Source organism: Lipotes vexillifer, unplaced genomic scaffold (assembly GCF_000442215.2).
Source record: "Lipotes vexillifer unplaced genomic scaffold, Lipotes_vexillifer_v1.1 scaffold1873, whole genome shotgun sequence".
NCBI classification, from domain to species: Eukaryota; Metazoa; Chordata; class Mammalia; order Artiodactyla; family Lipotidae; genus Lipotes; species Lipotes vexillifer.
Window position 1 is genome coordinate 100766 of NW_006792772.1, and position 7421 is coordinate 108186.

Genomic DNA, 7421 nt, shown 5'->3' on the forward strand with positions numbered 1-7421 from the left:
ATTGGGTAGTATCAATTAAAATGTAAAGTTATTACATGTAATAATGTCAAAATAACTAGCTTTACCTATTTTCTAATGTACTAGTGAATCTGGGCCATAGATTTTGCTTCTCTGAATAACTAGTTATATTGCAGTTTTAAGTACAGGCAGTACTTTATACCATACAAGCAAAAACCCTGGAAAAGTATATTCCTGGTTCATTTCAACTAGAGAGCTCAATAAATTTTTAAGGTATTTGTCAGAAACAATATGGTAAAAGTGAAGTGTCTCGTAGTTCCTTTTTGGTTCCTTGTGCTAATATAGGAATACTGTCTGCTTCTCCTTCAGCATTTGTAGCTTTTTTTTTTTTCTCAGTTAGATAACAGTGCTATAGTTTTAAGCCTGGAGCTGAATCTGGCTCCAACTGTGCTTGAATCCTCCCTCCACCCTCACTTTCCTCCTGACCTTGGGCAAGTTTCTTAACCCCTCAACGCATCCCTTCCTCAACTGTGAAACAGGGAGAATAAATGTCACACTCCATTAGATTGTATGATGACTCATGTAAAACACCTCGTGCAGACGGGCACTTAAGTGCTCAAACACATTACTATTGTTTTTATTATTAGTCTTTTATAAAACGAAACCTGAAGTGGGGGGGGAAACTTACATACAATTATTTTATTAATTGTAATTTTATTCATTATAATAAGATGGTGATAATGACTATATTTTTGTTAGAACTAAACCTGAGTTCCATCTTCGCAGATTGTGTTATAGTTGAAAATTTTGTTGTTGTTTTTTCTAACCAATATTTTTGGTTTGTCACATAGTAAACCTCATTGGACAGATGAGGAGTGAGCCACCCCTTCATTATAATTACTTCTTTCCTCTGATAAGATATAAGATGATAAGGCTTGTATACCCTAGGAGAAAACAGATACAAGCTATTACATTGGAGAAATAAAGTCATTCGTGTTGGAAGGGCCGTGAATGTTAGGGTCACCAAATGGACTTGGTAAAACTGCAGAACACAGCCCTTCTCTGTTATACTCCAGAAGAACCCTTTTTATTTTGTGGGATTCCATTATTTGCAATGGTTTCTTTCCTCTTCCAATCAAGTGAGAGCCCATATGGAAAGCTAGTACCACTGCAAAATCTAAGACCATTAGAAATAGAATAGTCAATTAGCAGACATATTATTACTATATTGTAACAGTTGTAAAAGGATGTATTATGTTCCATATTTTTAAGTCACTAAAAGTTATTCAAAGTGCTATAATACTAACTTAATGATTAGTGACAGGTGTAACTGTCTGACCCCTAGTGGCTATAGCTCGTTGCTGCATCTCAGTTGATGGGTTAAAAAAACAACAACAAACTAAGACTATGGAAAGAAATCTCAGCTCCTAATAATAGAGTTATACAAGTGAGTGTATAGAAAATTTTATAACTAGAAATTATAGTTGCTCTGAATTTCTGCTGCTCTGAGTTTTGGGGTGCTGCCTCAAAGGACAGAGTCCAGAACCAGCTTTGTGAATCTCTTGAGTTCAGGTGCTTGAAATGTGTCAGCAGATGCTCCCCTGAGCCCAGTAGTCAGGTTTCTCTACAGCATTTTTAATAGACATTCTGAAGTCCATAGCAAGCTTCCAGCATCGATGTTCAGCATTATTTTATAGGTTTTCACGAAATTTTTTTAGAATAGCTATCAGATGTCTATATGAATAATATGTCTTTCATAATGTGCAGATGTTATAGGTTTATGTGAATATTTTGTGATTCAAATTGAATAGCATTACCGTTCCTTATATACTTCATCACAAGTTAAGGATGCTGTTTGTAAACAGCAAGCAGATTGGAATTGACCAACAATTTGGGGAAATGAACTGATTATACTAAAGCACTGAACTAAATAGACTTAGATATTCCGTTTAGTATGGTGCCCCAAACTGAAAAAGACTAAAAAATTTCACATTATCTTAAGGCTGAATAATAAAAAATGAGAACATTCTACCATATGATAGTAACATATTTTCCTGTCTTTAACATAAACCATTTTGGAATATTTGATTTAATTGTTTTCTTTTCATACTTGGTATCTTAATTAACTGAATACTTTCATCTCAGTAGTTTAATGAACTATAAATTGCTGGACATATATGGCTAGTGTGGATCTGCAGTAATTTTTTTTTAATTTCAAATACCATGTGGATTATAAAGTTCCATATACTTTAAGGCTTCTTCTGTGCTAACACTTGTAGCTCTTTTAGGAGACTATACAAGAATTGGAACAACTAACAATTGCTCCATCTTGTCCTCTTGTCCATTTTCCTGCAGTCAGCACCTTCTTTAGCTTGCCAAGAGTACTGCACTCTAATTTCTTTCTTTTCTGCCTGCTGTACAGTACATTTCTACTGCTTTGTGTTTTGTGTTACCATAGAGACAGGAGGTGCTCCAAAGCCCTGGGAAGATGGGTAGAAGCGGGTCTTTGAGGAAACAGTCCCTGCTGGCTAGCGAAGCCTGAGGCAGGAATCTATAGCAGTAAATGGAAAGAGGGAATTACGTGGTCAGATCCGACTGTGCGTCCACAGGGTCTTGGGAAGTGCAGGCCCAGCCTGTGCTGCATTCAAAATGAGCTGTTTACAGAAACCAATTTTTCAGAGATCTCAGTGCAGCATGAGGTTTCATAGGAACCAAGCTTAGGGTTTTATTTGCAAGAAAATAACTGAAGTGACATTGACTTATTCCTTTTACTGTTACCTCATTAAAAGGGAGCAGCTTCTAAGAAAGGTCCTCTTTGCCTGACTTATCTTGCCAATCAAAAATTTCACCTTTAAAATGCAGATCGACATTCTTTGACTCAGCCGAAACCATCAGAAGTCAGATTGCAGGCTGAGCACAAGGGACTCTACGTCCAGCACCCAAGTCATTGATCCAAATATGCTAGTTCTAAAAATGAGTAGTTTTTACCCTAAATTGTCATGTACCCCTTCCATATTTTAGAAACATAACTTCAAGCTTTTAAACGTTTCCATTCTATGTCCTACTATATTATTTTAGCTCATACTTGTTAATATTTTTTATTTAGGAAAAATCTATAATGTTTCAAAATAATATAGTTTTTTTTCTTGCCTTTTCCTTCTGATATGTATGTGGGAATTATTGTTAAAGGCAGCCTTTTTTTTTTTTTAGTGGATAAGATCCATACTCAGAGTATTTGTTGGATTTTTGTCACATATGTAGTAGTCTAAGCAGGGAAAGAATTCAGAGAAATTCAGAAAACATCAACATATCTTCCTAGGTTACCAGTCCAATGGCATAGTATGCAGAATTGTACTTTGGACGAAGAAGTCCAGTAATCTGTATATCTGTAAAAAAGGAATATGGTTGAGTAAGGTCCTCTGAGGTACTTCTTTCCTCAAACTGACAGTAGGAGGCAGTAGTTTACTAGCCTGAGCTCCTCTCTAAGACAATGCCAATGACTTGTGCCAAAATTTTTTTTTACTCATTTTCTAGAAATACAAGAACCCAAAATCTTAGAAGTAGTTTAAGATTTCGTAATGAAACTTGGTACCATTAATACAGTACATAATAATGCTGCTGGGCTATGAATAGAACAATCAAAAAAGGCAGGTCTTTCAGCCTTAATAGTGGCGCCTCTGTGCACCTGGCCCCAATGTAGGTCCTGTTCCAATTTGAATAGGAGAGTGGCAAGAAATAAAGGTCAATCTCATTTTGGAAAGAAGGAGAGTCACATTTAATATGTTAGATCCTTCTAATTTTCACTGATTTACTAAAATGTCTACAGAACTATGAAGTAAAAATAGAAGAGTCTGAATGGTAACCTGGTCTCCCTATGCCTTGGGGGCTAGATAAACATATGTCAAAACAGAGACAGTAGAAACACTAGGTATGTCATTATAGCAATCAATTTCATGATTGCATTTTGAATCTTTAGCCATTGTCTGTTTTACCATTCACAGAAGCTACCGTAAATCCAAATTACCTAGGAATGTACAACTGTGTCTTCCTTTCTGTATAAAACAAAATCACAGTGAAATGCTAAATTTTGGAATATTGCATTCTTTCATTTGATTGTTTTTCATGTAGCTAAAAAAATAATGTTTGAAAAGCATTTTCCTTCTGTAATAACTGATTCCATTCATACGTTATCTTTCACTCATTGACCTAATCTCAATACGGTATGTATTTTGGGATTTTTTTTTCCCTCAGTATTAGGGTTATATTTATATCTGCAATTTATTTCCCTGTGTAATTCAAACAGCACATATTTATTTGATAACTAATTATGATTATTATACAACCTGTGACCATAGAATGAAGCTAAGATTATTAGTCTGAATTACACAGGGAAATAAATTGCTGATATAAATACATCCCTGATACTGAGGAGAAAAGTTCCAAAGTGCATATCCTTATAAGGTTGGGTGGGTCCTGTGATCTTGATATTACTTATTTTGGCTTTAGCCCTGTGAACCATACATCCCTATATGGTGCCTTATAACAAATTATAGAAGTATTTTTAGTAAATATGGGGAAATGAACAATATTAATTTCCACTAGGATATGAATTATTCCAATTTGAACGTCTAACTAAAGTTTAAAAAATTATAATTCCTAAATTCTTTTTAATAATAATTATTAGCTTTCTAACAGTACAAAATCCAACTGAGATTGTTACCCATCACTGGAATTTTCTATGAAGATATCTGACTCAAAAATTTATTGGTGTTAGCACTGTAGGAACTCCAGGCTCCTATGCTACCAATATAGTAGCCAATAGCCATAGGTGGCTCTTGAGCTCTCGAAATGTGGCTAGTCTGAATTAAGATGATCTCTAAGTGTACAATACATATTTGATTTTGAAGGCTTAGTACAAAAAAAAAAAGTTAAAGATTTCATTAATACATTTTTTATTTTGCTTACATATTGAAATAATAGTTGACATTTGATTAAGTAAAATATATTGTTAAAATTAGTTACACCTGATTTTCTTTCCCAATATTTAATGTGACTACTAGAAAATTTTAAGTAGCTTATGTAGCCCGCTTTCATGACACTCATATTTCTATTGGACAGCGCTATTCTAGACTCAAGGCTAGGTCCTCAAGAGGCCAGAAAGCACAAAAATATACATTAAATAAAAATGACATGTAATCAGTTTGTTATTCAGGGAATGTTATTCTGAAGTGTTTTTTGGGGGGGAAGGATTAATATGAAACAAGGTGGTAAAATTATGCCATGCTTAGGTTCAGTCACTCAAGAAATGATGTTTTAAACACTCATTATAAAGCAGGCACTATTCTAAGTGCTGTTTTATTCTAAGTGGATAAAACAAAGATTTTTGCCTTTGTGGAGCTAACATTCTAGCAATTAGATCAGAATTAGATGGATATGAGTTTGTTTTTCTTGCTCCTTGAACATATTACTATCTCCTGGATATAGCTAGTGACATTTATAGTTAGTGACAGGCTGGGGAGAAGTAAAGGAACATTTCTATATATAAAATTTTATACATAAAATTATTTCATTTAAAATCATCTTCATCACAAATGTATCCCAGGATTGAATTCTCTAATGAATAAAAACAGATAGTTTTAAGCAGCTTTTATTAGGCTGAAAATCAACTTCAAGTTTTTTCTTTTTTTTTTTTAATTTTTCAATTTTATTGTATTTATTGTTTTATAGCAGATTCTTATTAGTCATCAATTTTATACACATCAGTGTTACATGTCAATCCCAATCGCCCAATTCAGAGCACCACCATCCCCACCCCACCGCAGTTTTCCCCCCTTGGTGTCCATACGTTTGTTCTCTACGTCTGCATCTCAACTTCTGCCTTGCAAACCAGTTCATCTGTACCATTTTTCTAGGTTCCACATACATGCGTTAATACACGACATTTGTTTTTCTCTTTCTGACTTACTTCACTCTGTATGACAGTCTCTAGATCCAGCCACGTCTCAACAAATGACCCAGTTTTGTTCCTTTTTTATGGCTGAGTAATATTCCATTGTATATATGCACCACAACTTCTTTAATCATTCGTCTCTTAATGGGCATTTAGGTTGCTTCCAAGACCTGGCTATTGTAAATAGTGCTGCAGTGAACATTGGGGTGCATGTGTCTTTTTGAACTATGGTTTTCTCTGGGTATATGCCCAGTGATGGGATTGCTGGATAGTACGGTAATTCTATTTTTAGGTTTTTAAGGAACATCCATACTGTTCTCCAGAGTGGCTGTATCAATTTGCATTCCCACCAACAGTGCAAGAGGGTTCCCTTTTCTCCACACCCTCTCCAGCATTTGTTCTTTGTAGATTTTCTGATGATGCCCATTCTAACTGGTGTGAGGTGATACCTCATTGTAGTTTTGATTTGCATTTCTCTAATAATTAGTGATGTTGAGCAGCTTTTCATGTGCTTCTTGGCCATCTGTATGTCTTCTTTGGAGAAATGTCTATTTAGGTCGTCTGCCCATTTTTGGATAGGGTTGTTTGTTTCTTTAATATTGTGCTGCATGAGCTGTTTCTATATTTTGGGGATTACTCCTTTGCCTGTTGATTCATTTGCAAACATTTTCTCCCATTTTCTCCCATTCTGTCTTTTCGTCTTATTTATGGTTTCCTTTGTTGTGCAAAAGCTTTGAAGTTTCATTAGGTCCCATTTGTTTATTTTTGTTTTTATTTCCATTACTCTAGGAGGTGGATCAAAAAAGATCTTGCTGTGATTTATGTCAAAGAGTATTCTTCCTATGTTTTCCTCTAAGAGTTTTATAGTGTCTGGTTTTACATTTAGGTCTTGAATCCATTTTGAGTTTATTTTTGTGTATGGTGTTAGGGAGTGTTCTAAATTCATTATTTTACATGTAGCTGTCCAGTATCCCCAGCACCACTTATTGAAGAGCCTGTCTTTTCTCCATTGTATATCCTTCCCTCCTTTGTCATAGATTAGTTGACCATAGGTGCTTGGGTTTGTCTCTGGGCTTTCTGTCTTGTTACATTGATCTATTTTTCTCTTTTTATGCCAGTACCATATTGTCTTGATTACTGTAGCTTTGTAGTATAGTCTGAAGTCAGGGAGTCTGATTCCTCCCGCTCCATTTTTTTCCCACAAGACTGCTTTGGCTGTTCGGGGTCTTTTGTGTCTCCATACAAATTTTAAGATTTTTTTGTTCTAGTTCTGTAAAAAAATGCCATTGGTAATTTGATAGGGATTGCATTGAATCTCTAGATTGCTTTGTGTAGTATAGTCATTTTCATAATATTGATTCTCCCAATACAAGAACATGGTATATCTCTCCATCTGTTGGTATCATCTTTAATTTCTTTCAGCAGTGTCTTATAGTTTTCTGCATACAGATCTTTTTTCTCCCTAGGTAGGTTTATTCCTAGGTATTGTATTCTTTTTTTCCAATGGTAAATG